Below are 12764 nucleotides of genomic sequence, written 5' to 3' on the forward strand. Positions count from 1 at the left end.
TCCAGCAACCCTGGGGCAAAACTGCTGGATATCAAAATGACAACTTTATCTAACAGACCAGTGTTTTTCTCAACTAATTTCTTGATACAGCAGACTCTTGATTTACCATGATCGGATTAACTGGGACACTTCAAGACCCCAAAAAAAAAAAGAACCCAACCAAAAATCATAAAATTCAAATACTAACTAGAATAGGTATAAACAGATGTTTTGTAAGTCGTAAATAAGCGACAAGAAGCGGCGTTATAAGTCTTCATTGGGAGATGAATGTATCTATTATATTTCAACACCCCCCCCACTCAAAAAAAAAGAGAGAGAGAGAGAAGAAATGTTTAGTTTGTTTTAGTGCATCGATTGTTGTGTTCCATTGCACCACAAAAAAAAAAAAAAAAAAAAAAAAAATTGTTTCATTATTTATGTCAGGGATGACGAAATTTTTTTTTATAGTAAATAATTTTATTTTTTTTGTTTAGAAATCGCAAAAATGATGGGTAAATGCAAAGGAGTTGCGTTTTCAGTTAAACAAAAACTTGAAATTATTGAAAAGTTTGAAAACGGTGTGTCCGTTAAATCTTTAATTGATGAATCATTATATAATGTTGGTGACCAAACCATATGCAACATAGTAAAAAATAAAGGGATGCTATTAGATTTAATATTGACATCGCAAAAAATAAAGGGAAGCATCGCAATGGACATGCGAGTAGTACCTGGTAAGTTTTTTGTTATCTTTCGCCAAATTTTTAAGTAGCTTGCTGAATATTTTTAAATCCAGTTAGTCCCTGACTTAGGCAAATTCAGACTTGCGTAAATTTTTTTTTTTTTTTTTTTAGGATTGTAAAATTAAAAAAAAAAAAAAAAAAAAACATAAAATAAGCAATTAATAACGACAATCACAGCACTCACAAATTGCACAAGTGAGATATGGAGTAACAAGCAAAAAAATAGGAAAGAGAAGATTCTTACAATTTATTTATGTTTTTTTTTTTATATGACTGAATACTTCAGTGAAGGGGACACACATTTCACCGTAATAACGTAAAAACCAACAGAATTCCAGCTATCGGTATTATCGCAAATGCAATAGATCGAGTTTACTACCCGTTTATAATGAATGGCACTAATCAGTGGCGGATTAAGGATAGTTGGGGCCCCTTAGCAAATTATATTTGGGTGCACCCCAAAAAATAATAATAATAAAAAAAGAATACAAAATAAATAAAAGTTAGGTGGCAAATAAATGAAATTTTGTACTTTTGAATTTTTTGCTTACATTAATCAAAATTTTTATGATGTTTAGTGAAAACATTAATCTATTTTAGAACACTATAGGAAAATGTCTTGGCTTGGGGGCCCCAAAGCCTGGTGCCCCTAGGCACATGCCTCATTGCCTTAATGGGTAATCCGCCACTGGCACTAACAGAAAAGCCCAATAACCAGGAAAGTGCAAATTATTTTTGTTTTGTTTTGTGGCAGTGACCTCAAGAAATGTGTTTTAGTAAAATGTGAGCTTGCGCGGGGTTTTCGCCAAATTGTGATAATTGTGAGTTTTCGACCGTGATAACGGTCAAAATGAATTTTTACCGTTATCACGGTGCCAACTAAGAGAATAAGTGACAGCGGTACTACTAAATCTACCAAGAAAAGAAAAGCGATCGATTTGGATCAGAAAATTAAATAATCTAATAATCAAGTATCGTGCTTGAATTCAGATTTGTCAATAATAATATGTTATTAGTCATTCCATAGCTACGTAAAACTCAACGAAGTAAGAAGTCCTGGAACGTATCTCTTACGTATGTAGGGGACTTCTGTATTTTTGGATTAACCAGGAAATCGATTATCCAGGATTTGTTTTTTACCATCTATCTCGGAAAATCGAGTCTACTGTATGTGCAGCTTACAAAAATAATTTTGGTCATGTAGAACAAGGCATAAAGTATAGGGCTGTGAATCACAGATGTTCTATTAACTTTAAGAGACTTTCTAACTTTTAATACTGGATGCCTACATTAATATTCTTAGTATGAAAAATTATTTCAGGCAAAGGCAGTGCTTGATACTTGGTTACAAGCTAGTTAAAAAGAAATAACTTAATTTTGAGAAGAGTTGCAAGCTTTAATATAGAAAATAAATATATGAAATTTATAGAATTCACTGCAACAAACTATAGTTGTTGGGGTGGGGGTTCACAAATTCATTAAACACATACACACATATAATGCAACTGAGAGATCACTAAAAATGTAAAATTAGGAGCTATAACATACGTATAATAGGTACAAGTATAATCAAAACATTCAGGGACTGAACTAGTATTTGGGAAATGAAACTTACTGGCTGTTCAAATGAATCTCCTTGTAAGTAGTCTTGACACTATACGTTGATTCCAACACTTCTGAAAGCAAACCTTACAGATTTCTTTTGGACCTGCTAACGTGAATAATTTCCTCGATTTGCAAATCGGTGACATTCACAAGAAAGTCTTAAACAGAAAGTTCTGAGTGTGTAGTGCACTTTCATGATGCAAACCAATTCCCTGAAGCCCACTTTGTGGTCAGTTTCTCTGAACAACATTGTGCAATCACTGTAGAGCTGCTTTGTAGTATGCTGGTTCACTGTTTGCCCATGCAAAAAACAAACTCAATGAACAACTCCACAGTTAAAAAAATAAAATACGCATGATCTTCACATTTGATCAAGACTACCTTGATTTAGAGAGAGAGAGAGAGAGATAATCTTTAATGCCCTTCACGGCCAAAAAGCCAGGGGTTTACATTTGTACAACTTCCCGAAACTTCCGGGAAAATAGAACAATTAATTTACAAAAACAGGTAATTTTACAAAGGAAAACATATTTTATACAAAGGAGAGAACTCCTTACGAGAGTTAGGTCCGATTGAGCTGACTTAACATCGAGATAAGAGCACCAGCTCAATCAGACAGGAACAGATGCAAGGTACACATGTCAATGCAGATTAGTCCTACTAGACATAATTTTTTTCCTGTAAGTCCGGTCAATAGCGAATTTGTTCAGGTCGGCGTCAAGTGCCTGGGTTTGCTTGAACATCTGCTGAGGAAGGAACCTGTCCGAGAGATGGAGTCGCGCTGAATGCGAGTAGAGCTCGGGATTGGCCCTAAGGGCAGCAGGGGGGATCCTCCAGCCACAGGTATCCCAGAATGAAGGTGTTGCGATTATGCCTGTTATCATCTTGACTGTTGCTAGGAGGCGTTGGTCTTCGACTAAGGTGGGAAGCCGTGGAATCCCGAGAGAGTTGGCAAGCTGCGTGGTGTGAATCAGAGCTGGACGGTTGTGCTTCCTGTTGGCCCACTTTAGGAGCCAGAATTCTGTGGCAAAGAGTGGTTTCTTTATTGATGGTGCCGCTGACGCCCAAATTTCAGCAGCATAGAGTAAAGGTGGAAAGATGATTGCTCTTATGTACCTCACGGTTGTCTTTTTATCTCTGATATGAAGGAGATGCTGTTTTGCTATCCACCGGAGTCTTGAAGCACGTGTGAGGAGCATGTCTATGTGGGCGTTGAATCGAAGTTTGGAGTCGAATACAACGCCCAGATCACGATGGCTGGATGCAATTGGGATGAGGATGTTGCCGACCGAAAGCTGGAGAGAAGAAGGAGTTTGCTTCAATGAATACACCATGAATTCGGACTTAGCAGGATTGATCTTGAGCCCGAACTGGCAGAGGTAAGATGTGACTGCAGTGAGAGTGTTGTTAATTTCCGTTTTTACCAGATCAAGGTCTTGACCAGGGATGATGGGAGTCAGTATCTTGATATCATCTGCATAGCTCAGTAGACATCGAGAATGTGCAACCAGTGGGAAGATAATAGATGAGAACAGAAGGCCGGAAAGGACCCCTCCTTGTGGGACTCCTGCGGTGACGGATCTAGTAAGGGTGCGATCTCCTGTATGAAGCTTTATAACTCTGTTATTCAGAAGAGAGGAGAGAAAGCATAATATGTTCCCTGTGATCTGGAAGTGGCATTCCAGGAGAGTGAGTAGTTGGTTTACTTGGACGGCATCAAATGCAGCCTCAATGTCTAAGTAAGTCACAGCTAGTTCGTGCCTTTTCTCGAATGCTGACAAGATAGTATTCGTTGTGGCTAGCAGATTTGTGATCGTTGATCTGTTTGGAAGGGAGTAGTGAATTTGGGCTGGATTACTGGGCATGATCTGCTTGGTGAGGATCGGGAGTAAGGTCTTCTCCAGGAGCTTCAGCAGGCTGGAGGAGTTGGAGATGGGTCGGAAATGTTTAGGTTTCGATGGCGACTGAACTTTGGCTAAAGGTTTGATAAGATAGTTTTCCCATTGCTGTGGGAAAATCTGGTTCGAGAGTAACTGGTTGAAAATAATTAAAAGTGGCTGAATAATGTACGGACTTAGGCATTTGAGCATGAATTGGGGAACTCCATCATCACCAGCGGTTGACGAGGCAGGTAGAGAATTGATGGCGACGATCAGCTGTTGTTTTATGATCTGAATGGTGCTCAACACTTCTTGCTGGGTCGGCTCTGTTAGTAGAGCCAGATCTGAGTTTGGCATAGGATTACGATTAAATCTTGTGACGAAATCGAGCCACAATTCAGGATCAAATTGCAGAGGAAAATGAAGGTTCACTTTCTTGTATGGAATTTTTCCTTTAGCCAGATCTCGGTTAACATATAATTTGATTGCCTCAGATTTCATGCGATTAAATTGAGCTCGTGCCCTAGAATAAACGATGCGATCATTGACATTTTGCGACTGTTTCCATGTGCGATGGAGCTGTTGCTTCAGCTGGAAACTCATTTTGAGTTCTGAATTCCACCAAAGTCTTGTATATGGACTGATTGTGATTTTTTTAGAGGCGGCATATTTGGCAACCGTGTTGATCCAGTTTGTGAGAATGTTCACAGCTATTTCTGGGTCACAAGTCTCTAAGGCCACCCAGGGAATGAGAGAGGCGGCTCTGATGCACTTATCTACGTCAAGTAAGTTGGGGCTAGTGATGTCAACCTTTTTTGTTGTCCTTCTGGTTTCTAATTTGGGGGCTGGCAGATATGCAGTCACATGTATTGGGACATGATCAGAGTCGAATGACGTTTCTGCAATGTAATCAAGGGTGCAAGGGATAGAGGCTAGAACTAGATCTAAGAGGTTATTCCCCCTGGTTGGAGCTTCATTAATAAGTTGTAGATCAGCACATCTCAAGTGTGCCAGAAGATCCTTTTTCATATTAGATAGCTGAGGAGGTAAATTGAAATCACCACAAACTACGTGAGAGGCTGTAGGATGCAGCTGATTGATTATCCAGTTGGAAACTTCAAGGATGATTTGCGGGGAAGGCGTTGGAGGTATGTACACCACACAGAGGTCAAACGTCACGAAGTTGTATCTTAACGTAACGAGGATTGCTTCATAGTTAGGGGAGTTACTGGATTTATTATCCAATAGCTTGAAAGTGGATTTCTTGTAAAATATTGCGACGCCTCCACCCTTGCGTGCAATCCGAGATGTGAATACGACCCCATAATCAGCTGGGGCAGCTGCTGCTAGGAATTCTTCATCGTCATTGAGCCAGGTTTCGGTGATGGCGAGCAGGTCAAAATATCCGGGGAGCAGAATTTGCTCCATAGTGTCAAGCTTGTTCCTAAGACTACGCACATTCTGATAAAATATGGTGCAGGCAGGTACTGTAGGTACTTTGATACGGACAGGTGGTCTCTGACATCGCACGACTCGATTCAGCGGGGTGTGTCTAGGACTGATGAGCACAGGGATCGGCATATTGGTGTTTCGTGTCTGTGGTTCTAGTTGCGGTAACGAGATCTGGGATTGCTATGAATCAGGGTACCATTGGTGGGAGTCCTTTCCATTACTTCTATATCGCTGCCCTTTATGCCCGAGATATGGCATAACAAGAGCTCCAGCAGGCCAGATTTCAGGATTGAAGAGTGCTTCAAAATCTGCATCAGCCACATCGATCTTAAAGGAGGCGTAGGTGGGATATTTTGTGGATAGCTTGGTGACTCTACCATTCATTTTGAAAGCAGCAAGAAGGTGTTCCACATCATCAGCTGTGGTAGCAGGGGAGAGCCTACTAATGAAGACATTACGGATCCGCTTGCTCATCATTCCAGTGTTCGCAATTTGCATCTTGCTGAAGTGCAAATTGGTTCCAATAACTTTAAGATTGGGGCTCAGTTCCTTAACAGTTGGATTACGGGTCAGTGTTTGTTCTTTTGTTCGTTGGCTTGCAATCATTGCATACGTTGTAGTGTCTCTATGGGTCTTTACATTAGATGCAATCGTAGTCCCTGCATAATGGTTACCTCTCACGTTGTTTGAGGCGGAACTACAATTGCGATGTACTTCAGCAGCCAAAGCATTATCCGGTTTTGAGCGCGAGGACCCCATATGTGAGTTTTGTGATCGCGAATAGGTGCGATTTGGCAGATTCTGCTCCTGATGAATTCTTTGGGTCTTCTGTGAGGCAGTATTTCCTGAGTATCCGTTGGCATCTGCTGTGATTTCAATATATACTGGTCTAGTGCTACGTTCAGGGCACACAACTTCAGACTCACATGTTGTAAGAATGGGGGCTGGAGAGGGGTCAAGTGGTAATAAAGATGGGGTGGTTTGGGTAGGAGCTCTCGGTTTCGCGTGAAAGTGTTCGTCCGGAGGCTGCTGCTCATGATGGTTAGTTTGAACAGCAAGATCACAAACCGATTGCTTCAGGTCCTCAAAATTTTTCCGCAACACCTCCAATGTTTTGTGTATGCATTCATTGTGTTCTCGTAGTCGCTTGTTTTCTAGCAGTAGGTCTGCGAGGATATTATGAATTGGCGACAGCTTTATACATAGAGTTGTCTCAATATTTGTGAGGAGCGAGACCAGGAGTGGACTGTGTTCGAGTGATGTTTGATTAATTATTGCGGAGATCTCTGTTGATAGGGTGTTATCCTGTTGGGAGCTACTAGATTTTTGCATGATGAGATCTGAATGGTCATTTTGTTCTTCCTGTAATGAGTCGGGTGTCAATTCCACATGTGCATCTGGCGATGTCAATTTTTCCGTGTCTACCTCAGGTTCGGGTTGGGTCCTGTGCTCAGGTGAATCCGAAATTTGGTTAACGTCGTTAAAAGTTTCACCAGTTGTTCCGAGTGAATGCATATAATTTTCTCCCTTACAGGGGGGACACTGCCAAACTTTCCGTCGCTGCTTTCCGAGCCTCTTTAGGTCCAACGCGAGACATTCGCTTCCGTATGTCTTGAGACAGGAAGTACATTTTATAGCTACGTCCGGAACAATTCCACAAATTACACAGCTTTCATTATTTGGGTGATCTTGCTTTAAAGGCATTTTCAGATTTTAGGCGCAGATAAAAGGATTACTAGTAGTGGGCTGGAAAAGAGTTTACAATTGTGTTTAGTAGTTGCCTTAACTACGTATCGTATTCCAAGTGATACGTTTACCGATCAGATACAAAATAAGTCAAAAATTACGGCTTATTTTAGTTGGCTAGACTTGTTACTGTTGGATGTAGAAATCCGCTTGTCCGAGGCGTGGATAATTGCTAGGAGGCAGTAAACGACGTGTGTTGCCATGGTCACTTGACCGCAAGTACAAACCCACAGCGCATTTGCCTGACCTTGACCTGTAGCCGGAAGCGATAGGTATCTCTGGTCAGCCGTGAGTAGCAAAAACAGCAAATTTTGCAGTATAAGAAAACTATAAATAATAAATACCTGGATGTCCAGGTCGCCACACAATGGATATCCTCTTGTTCAGCATCAAATTAGGAATACACCAACATAAAAATCATCATATAAACCTGAGCATAATTCTGTTAATTTAACTGATTAACCGGAGCCACAAAGACACACAGCCGTACAACTGAACAACTCGTTTTTCGATGATTTTTTGTACCTTTGAGAAGACAGTCTTCCATTGAGAGGACTAGATGTTTGTTTCTGTGCCATGGCCATGCACTCATGATTCGTTACTAGTAATGAGGGAAAAGTGTGGATCAGCAGCAGCAACAGCATATTGATCAAGATCCTGACATGTGAGAACTTGTCACTCATTATGATCATCAGTGATGCAAGGCACAAATTTGGCTGGCATTTTCCACAAGAAATATCAATTTCACTAGCTACTTTGTGGATAGGTAAATGTTGATTGCAGCTGATCAGACCGTAAACATGAGTAATAGAATCTGGTTTTTGAAGTTGGCCAGAGCAAGGTTCATCTTCATCAAACAAGCAATGCTCTTTAAACTTTGTGAACCATTAAAAGTCTTCCAATGACACATGGCATCTTTTCTGAAAGCTCTTTTCACACTTCACAGGTTTCTGTTGTGATTTTCCTTAATCTGAAACAAAATTTGATACAATTCACTGCTCAGTAAAACCACTCATTTCAAAATGTGATAAAATGCACAAAACAACTAACCCATGTGTTATTATGACTAGATAAGTCAGCAATTTCAGTGTACAAAGTCAGTCGCCCAAATATTTTGATCACACATATAAATTTCAATTATCCACCATATTGATACTTAACAGCACTTTTGGCCTACATACACCCTCCCCACTCCTTTATAATTAGTCTAAACTTCCCTCTTTTGAATTCTAAAAGTGTGGGAGAGGTTTTGGGACACCACTTCAGACATAAAAACAATATTTGTATTCCAAAAATGGAGGGTGATGTATAATTTGTACAGCCAGTAGCTATTTAAAAGAAAAACAACTGAGCAAAACAGAAAACCTACTTTTTTTGATACAGAGGAAGCAATATTTATGACATGTTTGTGCCAAGAAGATTAGAAAAATAAAGATACATTTGCATTAGCATTAGTAGAGGCATATGATGCAAGAAAGCAAACTTATGCAGCATCAGCCAAAAAAAAAAAAAAAACAACACACTTCCATTTCACACCTCCGTTCGTTTGAAATACCTGTCCAGCTGAGCCTTAAATTTATTTAGGCTATCAACTTCCATAACAAGGGATGGAAGTCTGTTCCACCAACCAACTACCCGCTGGCTAAAGGCAAATTTCCGCACATCTATCCTACATCTGAATTTGCAAATTTCCGCACATCTATCTCAATCTGAATTTATGCCCTCTCAGATGATTATTCTGAGCATGATGGAGAATCCCATCGGCATTGAGCATGCTCAAGCCATTCAAGGCTTTATACACCTCTATCAGATCACCTCGCGGGTGCCTAGTCTCCAATCCCTGTAATTTGCCAAACTTAAGCCTTTCTTCGTAAGAGCAATCCTTTGTTCCATTCACTAATCTTGTTGCCCTTCTCTGTACTCGTTCCAGCAGCTCTACATTCTTCTTGAAATGAGGCCTCCAGACCTGTATACAGTACTCAAGGTGAAGCCTGCCCATTGCCTTATACAAGGGAATAATCCCTTCTAGAAAAATTCCAGTATATCATTGACAAGACCCCATGAGCTACTCTTGCAGCCCGTCTTCTGCATGCCTTTTCATTTAACATCTGTTATTCCACCTTTTTTCACACCAGTCCAAACATATGCATCAACTGCTCAGAGAACTTCATATCTGCCTGCACAAAAACCCCCAGGTCCTTTTCATTCTCTACCACTGTCAGTGTAGTACCACAGACTTGATACATTGCTCTGGGGTTGCTGTTTCCCATATGTAGTACTTTATATTTGTCAATGTTAAACTTCATTTGCCACCTGTCAGCCCATCACTTCAACCTTTCCAGATCCTTTTGCAGCAACATAGCGTCAGTAGGGTCCTTAACAACCCTGCCAACCTTTGTATCATCTGCAAACTTGGACATTAAGCTTGATATACCATCATCAATATCATTTATAAATACAGAAAACAATAATGGACCCAACACTAAACCCTGAGGGACTCCACTAATAACATTAGTCCACGATGAGCAGTGTCCATTGATTACCACTCTCTGTTTTCTCCCACTCAACCATCCCTTTATCCATAGCAGCAATTTGCCTCCAATACCACACTTCTCCAATTTGTGCAGCAGTCTTCCATGTGCAACAGTATCAAAAGCATTTCAAAGATCCAAATATATAATATCAAAGTTATTCCCTGCATCCAATTTTCATCAACCGGTGAAATACCACCACTTTGCTTATTGGAGGCTTGATATGATGAAACCCATGTTTGGTCTCTAGAGCAAAGTTTCCGGCATCCCTCTTCCCCATACTTTTCCTTCAACCCATGCACGGTACTAAGTACTATACGTTTTGATACCTTTCCTTTTTTGGGGTTTTCATAAAAAAAAAAAAAAAAAATTGGTCAGGCAAGACTTTCCCTTAACAAAACCATGCTGTGTCCAAGCTATAACTGAAGTCTTGTCTAGATGATCCTGCAGTGCTTCTTTAACCAAAGAAGGTTTGTCTGCCAGGGGCAAAGGTTGATGACGTTGTAGAGCAGATATCATCTTTTAAGGGCACAAAAGGTGATATAGTTGTACACGAAATTGGCTGTAATAAACCGATAAACCACGTTGGCACTAATGATATCAAGAGTAGGAGACCAGCAGAATTGTTTAACAAGTACAGGTCACTGTTGAAAAAAAGCCGGGAAATAGGGTTGAATTTGAAAGTGTCTGCAATTCTGCCCAGACACGATAGGAGGGAGTATATGATGAGAGCCTTGTCGATCAATTCGGCCCTGGAAAGATTGTGCAAGGCTCAAGGGGTAGAATTTTTTCAGCCTGGACTGTACTTTTTAACAGGAGAGATTGCTTCTACAGGGATGGGATACACTTAAATAGAAAGGGTGCAAGAATATTTGCTGATGCTATCGAGGCAGTGTTAGGTAGGTCGGAAAACTGCTAGCTTGGGGGGGAGACAAAGACGAATAGATTAACAGCAGCCACTGGCAGAGGTGAAAGAGATTCTTCCACTGCTTCTATTGGAATGAGCAGAAGCCTGAAAAACAAGATGCAGGATATTTCAGAGACTGCCGGGAGTGATTGCTGTACAAGTAAACACATGGGTTGTGTTAGGGTAGCTAAGAATAGAAATAGGTGCGTGTACACCAATGCTAGGAGTTCAGTAAATAAATTTGATGAATTTCAGGTATTGCTCAAAACATCAAAGGCAGATATTGTTGGGATATCAGAGACGTGGTGTCACACAGATATACGAATGCAGAACTGGAATTTGGGGAGTACAAAGTCTACAGAAAGGATAGACTGGATAGGAAGGGAGGAGGGGTTATGCTATTAGTTAAGAAATACATAAAATCCAAGGAAGAGAAGCCAGTGGACATCGCTGGACACTGCAGTGTCGAGTCAGTTTGGTGTGACATAAACATTGGGAGATCAAAATTGAGAGTAGGAGTGTGCTATAGGCCTAATGACTCTGATGAGTATAATAATAAGAAACTGTACAGGGAAATAGAGTGGGCCAGTAAATCAGAGAGTCTTATAATGGGAGATTTTAATTTCCCAGATATCGACTGGAATTTGGGGGCTGGTCACTCACACACTAGCAAGGCTTTTGTGGATTCATTGGATGATTGCTTTCTACATCAGCATGTTCGGGAGGCAACTGGAGGGAGGAATACTCTTAATTTGATTATCAGCAGTGATTCTTCATGCATTAAGAATCTGCAGATAAATGAACCACTAGGTGGCAGTGATCACAGTGTGCTGAAGTGGGATTTACTCAAAGAGGTAACTACCATTAAGGGTAAAGGGAAGGGTTTTTGCTTTCGTAAAGGCGACTACGATGGACTGAGACAGTATTTAAATTCTACAGTGAGACCAACTGATGATGTTACCAGCAGCAAATGCAAAATGGGAAGCATTCAAAGAACTTATCTTGGAAGCTACTAGCCTTTACATACCAACTAAGAAATATTGTTCAAGATTTAGGCCTAAATGGATGTCAGATGACCTGATGAGGCATATGGCAGAGAAGAAACATGCATGGGATACATACAAATTAACACATGACACAGAAGCCTATGATAGATACAAGTTGATCTGTAACCAAGTTACAAAGGAGGTTAGGCAGGCAAAGGCAGATTACGAGAAATCTTTGGCAAGGGATGCAAAGAAAAACAGCAAAGCGTTTTTTACTTATGTAAACTCTAGAAGGAAGGGGATGAATCAGATTGGTCCACTTGATATCGATGGGTCAACTGTTGATGATCCTGCTCAGGTAGCTAACAAACTAAATGAATATTTTGCATCGACATTCACACATGAGGAGTTATTCAGCGAGGGAAATGCCAGAGGTGTATTCAATGCTGGCAGTAAGCTAGATAATCTTGTAATAACTGAGAGTAAAGTGGAGGAGAAATTGTTGAAGATAAACACAAGAAAGGCACCCGGGGTGGATGGGATCTATCCAGTTATATTAAAGGAGGCAGCAAAGGAAGTAAGCAAACCCTTAGCCATAATTATGAGAGCTTCCTTGGACTCAGGGGAGGTACCCACAGACTGGAGATGTGCAAATGTGACCCCAATTCACAAAGGAGGATCAAAGGCTGACACAAGTAATTATAGACCTGTGAGTTTAACTTCTGTTCCAGGAAAATTAATGGAGGCACTAGTTAAAGAAGCACTGCAGGATCATTTAGACAAGACTTCAGTTATAGCTCGGACACAGCATGGTTTTCTTAAGGGGAAGTCTTGCCTGACCAATTTGATTGGATACTATGATGCAGTCACAAAGGAACTGGATGCAGGGAATAACTTTGATATTATATACTTGGATCTTAGAAAGGCTTTTGATA

The 12764-nt window shown here is 40.5% G+C and overlaps 1 protein-coding gene across 1 annotated transcript in view; it reads right to left on the reverse strand.

Moving 5' to 3' along the window:
• LOC150078254 (uncharacterized) overlaps window positions 1-12764 on the reverse strand; it is a 117988-nt gene that overhangs the window by 43450 nt on the left and 61774 nt on the right. The gene's annotated exons all lie outside the window — the stretch shown is intronic.

The sequence above is a fragment of the Mastigoproctus giganteus genome, chromosome 11, assembly GCF_048544385.1.
Source record: "Mastigoproctus giganteus isolate SK-2022 chromosome 11, ASM4854438v1, whole genome shotgun sequence".
Classification (NCBI taxonomy): Eukaryota; Metazoa; Arthropoda; class Arachnida; order Uropygi; family Thelyphonidae; genus Mastigoproctus; species Mastigoproctus giganteus.